The sequence below is a fragment of the Lathyrus oleraceus genome, chromosome 5 (genome assembly GCF_024323335.1).
Source record: "Lathyrus oleraceus cultivar Zhongwan6 chromosome 5, CAAS_Psat_ZW6_1.0, whole genome shotgun sequence".
In the NCBI taxonomy this organism is placed as follows: Eukaryota; Viridiplantae; Streptophyta; class Magnoliopsida; order Fabales; family Fabaceae; genus Lathyrus; species Lathyrus oleraceus.
This window is the reverse complement of record NC_066583.1, coordinates 555,691,924-555,705,479: the sequence shown is the minus strand read 5'-3', so window position 1 is coordinate 555,705,479 and position 13,556 is coordinate 555,691,924. Positions and strand designations below refer to the sequence as shown.

The 13,556-nt window shown below is 37.3% G+C and overlaps 1 non-coding gene and 1 pseudogene across 1 annotated transcript; one reads left to right on the top strand and one right to left on the bottom strand.

The window, feature by feature from the left end:
- Nucleotides 1-588: 588 nt before the first annotated feature.
- LOC127082027 (periodic tryptophan protein 2-like) lies at nt 589-1,931 on the bottom strand (annotated as a pseudogene).
- Nucleotides 1,932-1,954: 23 nt separating this feature from the next.
- Nucleotides 1,955-2,035, top strand: LOC127089985 (small nucleolar RNA snoR35). The gene has a single exon (XR_007791529.1). It is a non-coding gene; the product is annotated as a small nucleolar RNA snoR35 (small nucleolar RNA).
- Nucleotides 2,036-13,556: the final 11,521 nt, after the last annotated feature.

The following is a 13,556-nucleotide window of genomic DNA, read 5'->3' as shown; positions in this document are numbered from 1 at the left end:
ACACCAATACCAGAACCCGAAGCATCAATTTTGAGAATAAATTGTTGATGAAAATCTGGAAGAGCGAGTACTTAAGCTACTGTAATTGCCGCCTTAAGCTGCTTGAAAGCAATGGCTGCTTGGTTATTCCACTAAAAAGCATCTTTTTTCAATAATGATGTCAATGATGCTGCAATAGAGGCATATGATGAGTTTGTGGGCGTAAAGGTTCATGGTACAGTAGCGGGTCCATTATCGACTGAACTGTTTTGACTGTCCCCGCTGCTTCCCGTGATAGTGTCAAAAGTAGATTTTTTGAATATCAGTTTCAGGGACTGAAGACGGTCTTTTATCAACAGAATTATCAACCGGTGGTAACACACCTGTGAGGGTATTGATTGCCTAATCCAAACACGGGTCAGACCAAGAGTAGTGGAATGCAAAGGACAACTGAGGTTCTGATTTATCCTCATCCGCTTCAAGTGTTTCCAATTGATTGTCTGCAACAGGTTCCCAGACTTGTTGAACTGGACAGTGGCACATCTGGGGGGAACTTTTCTTTGTCCTTGGACGTAAAACCACTGCATTTTGAAGGAATATTAAACAATTCTACTTGGTCATTGCTGCTACAAAACTCCTCCCAGTAGGGGCAATTCTAAGGCACTTTGTTTGAATAATATGTCTTCCACGGTTAGCTACAGATCCTGGCACATTTTGTCCTAGGTTCCCTCGTGTTTGTCTTTCAACACCTTCTTCAATGTCACTGTTATAATCATCAATCAAATCTGGAGGGCCAGCTTCGGTCACATTCTTTGAGTTTAAATGGTCAAGCACACCATCTAATGAAAGATTATGAGTTATCTGGAAGCGTCGCAACAAAACCTGATCGGCAACATCATACATGCAGGTACGTCTGCTACTGCCCCCGGCTAATATGTAGCTTCCGTCAGCTGAATAACACAAGGTTGTGAAACACTTCCCGGTACTTGAGTTAGCAAATGTTCTACGGTCAGTCATAAGACGACCTCCGGCAATATCTCTAGAACCTTCAATTGTATACATCAGTACACCATCTATTGGATCCCAAAACTGAATTTGCCCATCCAATGTACTGCAAGCTAGCTGTCTTCCATCTGGACGATAAGCTACTGTCAAAACATCATGTGTGTGTGGCCATGTTTCAACTGCTCCTTTCCCATCAAACACATCCCACAACCGAACAGTCTTATCCCATGATGATGAAGCCAAAACAGCATTTGTAGGAGAAAATACTAGCCTGTGAACAGGAGCTTCGTGATCACTAAGCACGTCTAACAAACGGCCAGTTCTCATCGACCAAACAAATATCTCAAATGAATCTGAAGTGACTGCACATATCACTTCACCACTTTGATCTTCACTTTATTATCATCTGCTCCGGTAGCAAGGAGTTGAGAGTCCGACGAATATGCCACACAATTGATATCAAAGTAATGACCCTGTTGCTTCAAAATATAACTCTCAGACCGCCATTCCCACACAAAGAGCTGACCCAGTTTGGCACAACCAAAAGACAACCAATTTCCATGGTCATTAAACAAAGCAGTGGTGATCTTCTCTTTTTGATATGGACGTCATATGAATGCACACGAAATCCAGCATCTGATACAACGCAAACACACCATTTGAAAATCCCACAACCACCATGTCTAACCCTCTATGATAATGGCAAGCTGAAACCTTTGTTGGCGCCTGATTAAAACAATCCTTCCTCAACTGTTAACTCCTGAATGTCCGTGAGGGCTTCCATGAGATAGCTGTGACAGAGCAGCAGGTAGATTATTTGATGAAAATCTTCCACTAGAAAGACTTGATGTAGGTTGCTGAACTGCTCCAGATGGCATGCTGTTTAATGATGAGTTTCTTGATGTAAGTGTACTAGGCACGTTAGGAATGTTAAAGCTCCCGTGCATGTTGTGCAACCCCTAAATACCACCAGTGTGCTGATAAATCGGCGAGGCTGCACCAGAATGACTAGAGAATGATGTAGTAAAAGAACGCCCAGCACCGTCTGGAAGATTTGAAGCAGATCCGTTCAGAGAAGACTGCAAACACAACTATCAAGTAAACCGAACATTGCAGGAATTTCAACAGATCAGGCAACAATTCATCCCCGCGACAAGAACAATGTGTAGAGTCTTCTCCTTGAAAACAAACACCAACTTGCGATCGCGAGAGGAAGATCACGAAAAAAAAGGTGAAATGGATCAATTTGATACGAGAATTTGGAAACTGAATTTTGTCTCTTTTGTAGGAGTTGCAGCTTGGCTAGATTGAGATGCATCCGATGTGCTTTTCACAACATGTTCCTTCACGCATGAAGCACTTGCAGTCCCATCAGCAGCATTAACAACTTCAAGCAACATCTGTTTCCCAGAGCGTTCATTAGCATCACTTTCTAAATCTTGGGGATGGGATGAAGCCTTCAAAGCAGTAGGTTGTTGCATGCAAGAAACATTTGTCCATACATTGCGTAAAACTCTTGACGGAGTACCATGTAGAGATGGATTAAATATTACAGAAGGATGAGGAGCTGTGCCAGTCTCCTATGCTGAAACTTGCATGGGAAGGTCCTGAGCAAATGACACTGCAGATTGACTAGTTTGAGCTCTTTCACAATATTCATCTATCTGATTAGTGGAAGCCATTCGATCAACATGACTTGCACTATCACATTGAATACTTGCTACTTGTCCTCCAAGATTAGCCATATTCTGATTTTATGCATGGATGAATATGATTGAATGAATGTGAGAAGGTCCTTGGTCATGAATGAATGATTGGAATATGAATGATTATGTGGGAATCTTTAAACATGAATGGATGGAAAATCTCAATGTGAAATGAAGAAAATATGAATGCAGACTTTAAAATGTGAAAAATGTAAAAATATGAAATAGTAAATATGCACATGAATTAAGGAGTATGTATGGAATTTCTTTGAATTATGAATGAATGAGAAAATGAATATGCATGATGACCCAAAAATAAAATATTTCGTACTTGACACATGATTTACTCGAAAGGGGGATGAAACTGGTAATAAGACAGATGACAGATGAATAATCACCTCGATGACATTGGAACGAAATATGAAACATGAGGTTCACTTGATTCTAACAAATGAAAGAGTTTTTTTCAAATCTCGCATGGCTAAGGAGATTAATCATTTTATACCAAAAATCAAGAAACAAAGCCCAAAAGACAAACATGGACTGGTCATGGTAGCGAGTCCAACAACAAACATTTTTTTGGATAGTATCATGACCAGATGGAATGGTCATGAAGAAAGAATGCAAATGAGTGATTGATGGAGAAGAATTTTCAGGGCCAAAATCGGGGTATGACAGTTGTCCCTATTTAAACATCCTCCACCAGAGAAAAATGAAACAACGTTTTTCATCGGATCGCAGTGGGGGATGGTTAAATACCATGGAGACCCAGATTTTGAACCTGAAAAATGAAAATGCTATGATATGATATGCATGGATGCAGGACTATTTATTTTTGATTTTATCTGTTAGGGACACAGTGAATCCTTAACAGGAGATGCTACTAGACAGACCGATCTGTGGGGAATGTTGATGGCCCAAAGGGAGACAGACAAATGGTAAAAACCAACTCGCTGGGGAAAACAATCCTGCTGGAGAATCAGACACACACTAGAGAGTACTCAAAGTGAAACTAGATGAACGACACTTAGAATACAAGAGATTCCGGCAGTAAGTTCACACATGACTTACTAAACCCGAGTAAGAAAAATTTCTACAACAGGTTCACACATGACCTGACAACATTGGAACAAAAGGTTCAGCAACAGGTTCATACATGACCTGACAATACTGGAATAATCAAAGAAAAAGATTCTTCAAAATAGGTTCAGACATGACCTGGTAACACAGGAATAAAAGCTCAACAGCAGGTTCACACATGACCTGACAATGCTGGGGAATACCAAGAACGGTTCTGACAGCAAGTTCAAACATGACTTGACAACAAACAGGAAAATTCAAAAAGAGTGTATCAACAAGTTCATGCATGACCTGACAACACTGAAATAAACATAGAGAAAGATTCTTCAAAACAGGTTCATACATGACCTGGTAATACTGGCATGAAAGCTCAACAACAGGTTCATACATGACCTGACAATGTTGGGGAATATCAAGAATTTCTGACAGCAAGTTCAAACATGACTTGACAACAAACAGAAAAAATTCAAAAAGGGTATATCAACAGGTTCATACATGACCTGGTGACAAACTTGAACATTTTGAGAAAATTTCCACAACAAGTTCATACATGACTTGACAATATTGGAACAAAAAGTTCAGCAACAGGTTCATACATGACCTGGTAAAACTGGAATAAAGGCTCAACAGCAACGGGTTCATACATGACCTGACAATGCTGGAGAAAATTAAGAAGTTCTGACAGCAGGTTCAGACATGACCTAACAAACTCAGAAAAATTCAAAAGAGTATATCAACAGGTTCATACATGACTTGATGACAAACTTGAACACTTTGAGAAAATTTCCACAACAAGTTCATACATGACTTGATGACATTGGAATAATCAAAGAAAAAGATTCTTCCAAAACAGGTTCATACATGACCTAGTAGTATTGGAATAAAGGCTCAACAGCAACGGGTTCGTACATGACCTCACAATGCTGAGGCAATCAAAGAATTTTCTGACAGCAGGTTCAGACATGACCTAACAAACTCAGAAAAATTCGAAAAGAGTATATCAACAGGTTCATACATGACCTGATGACAAACTTGAACCTTCTGAGAAAACTTCCACAACAAGTTCATACATGACTTGACAACATTGGAACAAAAGGTTCAGCAATAGGTTCATACATGACCTGGTAATACTGAAATAAAAGCTGAACAGCAGGTTCATACATGACCTGACAAAACAGGAACGTTCAAAGAATTTTCAACAACAGGTTCATACATGACCTGACAACACTTGACTATTCAAAGAGTATTCAATTAACAGGTTCATACCCTTGATACTGCCACGATTTTATTTCCAATTAGATTTTTTCCTTCTTTCTTTTCGACAAGCTGAGACTTGGGGAGTCCGATTGACTGAACATTAGACAAATATTCAGTACAAAACTCAATCGCTTCTTCAACAATGTATCTTTCAACCATACAACCTTCTGGTCGACTTCGGTTCTTCACGTACCCTTTTAATATTTTCATATAACGTTCAACAGGGTACATCCATCTCATATAAGCTGGTCCACACAATTGTGTCTCTTTCACAAGATGAACAACTAGATGTACCATTATGTCAAAAAATGATGGAGGAAAAAACATTTCAAGCTCACACAAAGTAATAACGATTTCTTTTTGCAACATTGGTAAGATCGCAGGATTGATCACCTTACTGCAAATTGACTTGAAGAAAGAACACAACTTAGTTATAGAGCTTCTTACTTTTTCTGGAAGAATAGAACGTATACCTATTGGGAGAAAATGTTCCATTATAACATGGCAATCATGGGTCTTTAAACTCTTTAACTTGAGGTCTTTCATAGACACAAGTCTTCTAATATCTGAAGAGTACCCTTCTGGAACTTTAACTTCACTTAGAAACTTACACAATGTTTTTTTCTCCTTTCTAGATAGAGTATAAGCAGTAGGCGGTAGATATGTTCGTTTTCCTTTCTTCAAGGGTCCTAATTCAGTTCTTATTCCCATCGCTATCAAGTCCTTTCTTGCCTTAAGGCCATCCTTAGACTTTCCTTGTATATTGAGTAACGTGCCAATAACACTTTCAAATACATTTTTTTCAATATGCATAACATCAAGAAAATGTCTCACATACAAGGACTTCCAATACGACAATTCAAAAAAAACTGACCTCTTCTTCCACCCACTTTTGACAAGTGTCTGGGCAAAAGGCTTGCCAAACTGAGTATCCAAATCTTTCACCTTTTCAAAAATTTGATCACCCGTCAATATAGGTGGAGCTCTGCCTTGTTCTGTCTCTCCATTGAACGCCTTTCTCCATCCACGGTAGTGATGATTTGAATTTAAGAATCTCCGATGACCGAGAAAGACATTCTTCTGACCAAACTCCAAGCGCTTCCAATCTGTTTTATCTTCACAAATAGGACACGCACATTGACCTTTTATGCTATACCCTGATAGATTTCCGTATGCTGGAAAATCATTAATTATGCCAAACAACATCGCCCTCAAGTTGAAACTTTCTTTCCTATATCCATCATAAACCTCCACACCGGTCTCCCACAAAATCTTTAAATCTTCGATTAAGGGCTTCAAGTACACGTCTATGTCATTCCCTGGTTGTTTAGGTCCAGAAATCAACATAGCCAACATCATGTACTTACGCTTCATACATAGCCATGGAGGTAGGTTATAAATCATAATAATCACAGGCCATGTACTGTGTGAGATACTCTGGATACCGTGTGGGTTCATTCCATCAGTAGATAATGCCAAGCGAAGGTTTCTTGATTCTTCTCCAAATTCAGGATAATCATTATCAATTTTCAACCACTGTGGTGAATCTGCCGGATGTCGATACTTTCCATCTATAATTCTTTCATCTGCATGCCAGGTCAAGTGTCTTGAATCGGTTTCACTACGAAACATGCGTCTAAATCTCGGAATAACAGGAAAATACCACAAGACTTTTGCTGGAGACAACTTGTTCTTATATCGCGAGACACCGCATTTAGGACACTCATTTAACGATGCATACTCATTTCGAAACAAAACGCAATCGTTTGGACATGCATGTATCTTATCATAGCTCATGCCAATAGAGCACAACATCTTTTTGGTCTCATATGTTCGATTGGGAAGAACATTATCCTCAGGAAGCATATCTTTCAAAAGGGCTAATAACTCTGTGAAACTTTTATCCGACCATCCATTGCCCGCCTTTAAGTTGTACAACTTTAATACCGCAGACAATCTTGTGAATTTAGTGCAACCATCATACAAAGGTTTCTCTGCATCACTTACCAACCTCTCAAACATTTCGGGACAATCCTTAAGATCTCCTTCAAGTGCTTCTGCAATCTCTTCAACTCGATCACAATCGTATGTATCTGCGCCACTATAGTTTGAGGCATAGGTCGTACTATCCCCCGGTTCAACATTCTCGTTACTTTTCTCACCATGCAAATTCCAACATGTATAACTTCGATCAATTCCATGCCTCATTAGATGCGATGTCAACTGAACTGCGTCAACCCGTTTCCCATAACAACAACCCAAGCAAGGACATATCATTCTACTGGGGTCTTCGGCATGCGCAACGGCAAACTTAACGAATTCTGATACCCCACTCTCGTACTCTCTCGACAATCGATTGTAAGACATCCATGTATTATCCATTACTAATTAGAATAAACAAAAAATAATTTCAGAAGAGAAACCAAAAATGGGATGAGACAAAACAATTTCGCTTTATTGAGTTAGTCTCTGTGCAGGGCATTCATGTCTCCATTTACTCTATCAAATAACATCCATACCTAAACTTCTTAAGTTACTAGCTACGCTATGTACGCTAAGTTACTAGAATCAAAGGTTTCTAATGTCTCTATAATGCAACCATAACCGAACCCTAACAACAGTCTTTGAATGTGATTCATAGCGATATCAAATTCAGCAATTTAAAAACCAACCGTCAATTGCCTAATAAACCCAAACTATTTAAATGACTATGAATATTGAAACTTTACAGGTCGAAACAAACGTAGCATAGACAACAATAACATAAAACTGAAATGGGGCAAAGCTAAAACAAAGCAATAGTGCAAGTAATAATGTATGCTAGAATAAATACACTCATAAGCTGCATCGTGTACCTTTGATTGGTAGAAGGAGGAAACGTCGTAGATCTAACAGAGGTGGAAGGAGAACGCCTTAGAAGTAGCGAAAATCGTAGCAGTGAGAACCCTAACGTGAAAAAGAACGAAAATAACAGAGAGTGAAATAACAAAACGCGCAGTATGTTATAATTTTAATGTTTACTAAAGGGGACCTTAGAGGGCGCTTGTGGAAAAAAAGCGCCCTCTAAAGGGGGCCTAAGAGGGCGCTTATGAAAGCGCTCTCTAAGGCTTTCCAGAAGCGCTTTATAAACTGGAAATGCACATGAACTTATAACAGCGCTTTATAAAAAGCGCCCTCTAAGGGTAACCTTAGAGGGCGCTTTCTGAAAAGTGCCATGTATTGTTGTCCCTCTATCTCCTCCTTATTTTTTCGCTTCACCTTAGAGGGCGCTTTATTACAAAGCGCCCTCTAAATTGCGCTGTCTATTGCTCCTTATTTTTTCGCTTCACTTTAGAGAGCGCTTTTGTAATAAAGCGCCCTCTAAGGTGCGCTGTCTATTCCAGTTTTTGGCGTAGTGATGCTAACAAGGAAACATGACCTTTTGAAAGATAAGTTAAAACTTTCTGAAGAAAAATTTGAAAAACTTGAGAAAAATCAAATTGCTTTAGCATAAGACATGTCTGATAAAACTCTGGATAAAAATGATTTACCTCTTCAAGATTTCATTATATATGGGTTTGAAAGAACGAAACTTGCTTCCATGATCTATGGAGTAAGTAAGAGTAAAGGAGAAGGCCTTGGATATTATCATAAGCCTTATAATCCAAGGACTTATATTTTGGTAAAACCATTGACCCTTCTTCTTCAAGCTATGCTAAAAAAGGGTTATATGCTTACTTTATGTTTGTTGCTGAAAAAGGTAAAAGTGTGGATCAATAAGAATCTATGACAGGTGATTCTTTAGCTCTAAGAGAACCAAGATCTCTGTCTTAAGAGTCAAAGGTCCTAAGTAAATTAGAATCTAAGACTTCTAAGTTTAAGGTTTTGAAGAACTCGGAACCAAAGGCTGCTGCATCTAAGGTTTTTAGAGATTCAGAAGTAAAGGTTAAAACTTATCCTAGATAAGATGTCAGGAATGAATTTAAACCTTACTATAAGGCTAAGTCACAAAGTAAGAAGAAACCATGCAAACATATCCTCAATGGACCCATAAGAGTATGGGTACCAAAGACTGAAATTGTTTTTGATACATATGTGCTTAAAGTAAAGAACAAGGCAACAAGTGCTCCAGGACATTAGTTGCTCATAATCTTAAAAAAGAAGAAGGCATAAATTCATAATTCTAACTCCAAAAGAGGAAGAAGATGAGGAATCATGAAGAAACGAGAAAGACAAGCTTACTGGTACTAGGAAGACTGATGTCCTCCTATGGTGAATGGGTGCTTCAGACTTGTGGCTTTATCTCTGAAGTTTATCCAATTAACTTTAGAAGTCTGAGAAGACTTCTGGTAGTGTCAGAAGAGCATTGTTGGAACAAGAATGTTTCCCTTTAACAATCTGAAAAGTTGATACTGCTAATTATGAGGTATATTTTTTATTAGATAGTTTCTAATCCTAACATTTGCTAATGTTTGTCAGAAGATCTTTATATTTATGAAGGAATAATTATATTTTAAAGTGATAATTTTACTTCTGTCAAATGGGCATAAAATCATACTCTATATCAGTGTCTCATGTGGTTCAAAACCTACCTTAATCAAAAAGCTCTGAGTCAGCTTTTGAGGTATATATAGCCTCTAAAGCATCTCTGCTCTAGATGCCACGAATAAGGTTAATTTCCTCTGATATGCACACAAGTGGACACTCTTTAGTAACTACCTCTAGCATTTGTCCTCTTACGAGTCATAAATTTGAAACTTCGATTGACAAGCGAATTGTAACTATTTGATAATATAAAATCAGAAGCGTGCACTATAATGTTGACACTTCAACATAATTTGTGCCACATCACAATCATTCCTATGTGGCACATTCCAAATTTCATCTTTACTTCTCAAAAGACACAATCACATAGTTTTAGAGGTCTCAGGTTCAAGTCTCAACAAATGCAAAAAGTATATTAACCTAACAATTATTTATTAACTTTGATACATATTATTTTCATAAATCTTATATAATATCATTTTTTATTTTTCTTGCAATTCTTTTGTAATTATAAATATAAAATAAAATAAATTTTTATATATATTTTAAATTTTATTTTCTATTTTCTATTCTTCATATCATGATGGACAAATAAATCACTACGCCAAATAAGGGAAAAGAGGGCGCTTATTTTGGCCTATAACAGCGCTTTTAAGCGCCCTCTAAAGTGGCGCTGGCATAGGTAAAGACATCGCTTTGTTTTCCTGGAGAAAGCGCTGTCTAAAGTGGCCACATTATAGTGCGCTTTCAGAAAAAAGCGCCCTATGGAGTGGTCCATAAAGGGACACCTTAGAGGGCGCTTTCTGGAAAAAGCGCCCTCTAAAGTTGTCAATGTAAAGTGTTTAGAGGGCGCTTTTAGGAAAAAGCGCCCTCTAACGTTGTCAATGTAAAGTGTTTAGAGGGCGCTTTCAGGAATAAGCGCCCTCTAAAGTTGTCAATGTAAAGTGTTTAGAGGGCGCTTTCAGGAAAAAGCGCCCTCTAAAGTTGTCAATGTAAAGTGTTTAGAGGGCGCTTTCAGGAAAAAGCGCCCTCTAAAGTTGTCAATGTAAAGTGTTTAGAGGGCGCTTTCTGGACAAAGCACCCTCTAAAGTGTTAGTTATTTTAAAAAAATTTGTTTGAAAAACAGTGGATATTTAATTGGTAACCTGTTCGCATGCTGCAAAAGTGTAAAATTCATATTGATTTCATCATTTAATCCAATGTTATACACCATTAATCCATTGATATATACAACATGAATCCATTTATATACAACATTAATCCTCCATATATACAACATTAATATATGATTCTTTGATCAACAATATACAACAACATATTCATGATTTAGTAAAATTACAACAACAATATACAACATATATACAACAACAACATACAACAACAACATTCCATACATATATGTACAACAATATACAACCTAGCTATATGATTCTTTGATCAACAATGAATTGACACAATTCATCCTTGATTTCATCCAAATTTGCTCTTGAGTAAGTTTTGTATTCCTCAAAGTACTACAATTAAGAGAATAAAACATATTCATGATTTAGTAACAAATTAGATGAAATATTCGATAATATTAAAATAAACCCTAAGTTATTATTCCATACCATTTTTGGGATGTCTATACGATTCAACGCAATGATGTCTCTCATAAATCTCAATACAAAAAATCCGCAATCGACCGAATTATTTTGCTGAGGACACTACACAGAAAAACAAACAATATATATATAGTTAATTTCTTACAAACACTATTATAAGCAAAAAAACAAACACTATTATAAGCAAAAATAAGATACTTAATATATACCTGAACTCTGATCCAGGTAATGTCCTTCCTATTGCGGTATTTCTTTTTCAATCTAAATTTTATTATTGCCCTAACAAAATAAAAACGTATATTGAGATCAATCTGACAAACATAATTAAATATACAAATACACACGAATATTTAGGGGAATTTCACTTACGCGTCAACCGTCTTCTTCATATTCGGATATTTACTCCAATCACCCGATAAAGAATCGAGATAATACACTATTAGTCTCGAAAGATCCATAACAACCAACACCCAGTGACCACTGTAAAATAAAACAAAAATTTAGATGAATGAAAATTTTCTACGTAAAAGATATACATAGATTAGAATGAAATTATTAGAAAGAAAATCTAACCCGTTGCCAGAATTAAACGGTAAAAAATACAAACTGGGTGTAGTATTATCACCGGCCGCCATGAATATATCGACTAGATCATTCTTTACGGATGTTGGATTATTCGTTATTAACGTTGCATTGATACGGGAAGCAGCAATAAAATTGAAACGGTTACACAATTCAGTTCCCCGCATCAATGTTACATACATATACCTTAAATAGAAACATAATAAACATTAGACTACTCATTGAAATGTGTAAATAAATTGTTCAACTAAGTAAATTATAGATTGATCGGAGTACCATATGTATGTATGAATGACAACGATGTCCAATTCGGTGTGTTCAAAAAGTTGTTGGAAGTCCTCCTTTCCAATTATTTCGAAATGAGCAGCTCCGAAAACACCTTCATCAAAATTTATAGTACGAATGGCCCCATGCATAATATCGGACTCCTCCACCATTTTCTCAAGACGCATCATAATTTGAGATTTTGTCCCGGACGTCGTTGGAATATCCTTAGCAGCGCTTTTCAACTCTCGACCGGGAACCTAAAAATTCATATAAAATAAATCATGACTTTTTGTGATGCAACAGAATCGTTGCGTATATAATTCAATGGGTATATATATTTGTACCTCTTTTTGAGATGCAACCGACTCGATGCGTCTTGAAATCCCTTTACCAACTTTATGTGTGGGTCTTGTAGGAGTCTAACATTACCATATAATTGATTAAATATCATAATTGTAGCTGAATTGAAATGTGAATACTAAATATTCATAATCATTTAGAACATATATACCTCGGCATCAGGGAAAATTAGATCTGACGGCCAACCAACAAAGGTCACTAGTATCTTTTGCCTCGGAGGCGCACCTTTCCTCTCTATACCTTGCATTCTCGATTTGCAGTTGGAGTACTTGTGCCCTTAACTCCGCCAAGGTCTCCATCACCTCTTTGTTGGTAGGATTTTTTGTTTTTGGTTTTTTATAAAATGACGACGGAGTCACACCAAAACCCTTACCCCTCACACGACCGGAATACTCAGGAACATTTAGTACTCGACTAAATACGCTCCTGCAATCCTGGACCTCGGTTGAAGGTACGGTTTGGGATAAAGTCTCCTGAAATATTATTAGAGGAGATTAAAATTGAATTATATGTCTAACAAAATTTTCGATATAATTAAAGAAATAATGTTACATATACTTACACATTCGTCATAAACATTTTGGACCGCTTCAACGACAGCCCCATCCTTCCCAACCCGAGCAGCCTTCCATAATACGTGCTCCGGAAGAGATGTTGCGTCACTTTTCTCCTCGGCTAGCTACACATTGAATTAGATTATAAGATCATCAATTATAACATATTGTGACAATGTATAAGCTCATAGCATTTGAATATACTCACAATTCTTTGTTGTAACCGTGCATAACCCGTACACCCTTTTTTGTACGGATACGCGGGTTTTGATGCCCTTTTCCTATTTTTGTCGCTTACTTCCTGGATAAAAAAGTTTAAGGCATATTAGAACCAAGTAACTTAACAATTGTATAATACCATAATTAATAGACATTACATGGAATTTTTCGTTTCTTCGTTTGGCGACAAAGTTATCCCATTCATCGGCTGAAATAATCTCGGCATACTTCATTGGCCGTTCTCCTTCAACAAATTTTCCTTCCTCATCCTTGAGAAATTTGTTGCACAAAAAGGATCGAAATCCTCGGAGTCTTTTTCCGGCCAATTGAATACAATATTTTTGCCGACTTTCATCGATGTGAAAGGATCTCTAAAAAACATACAAATGGAGTGTGTTATTATAAAGTAATATTATAAC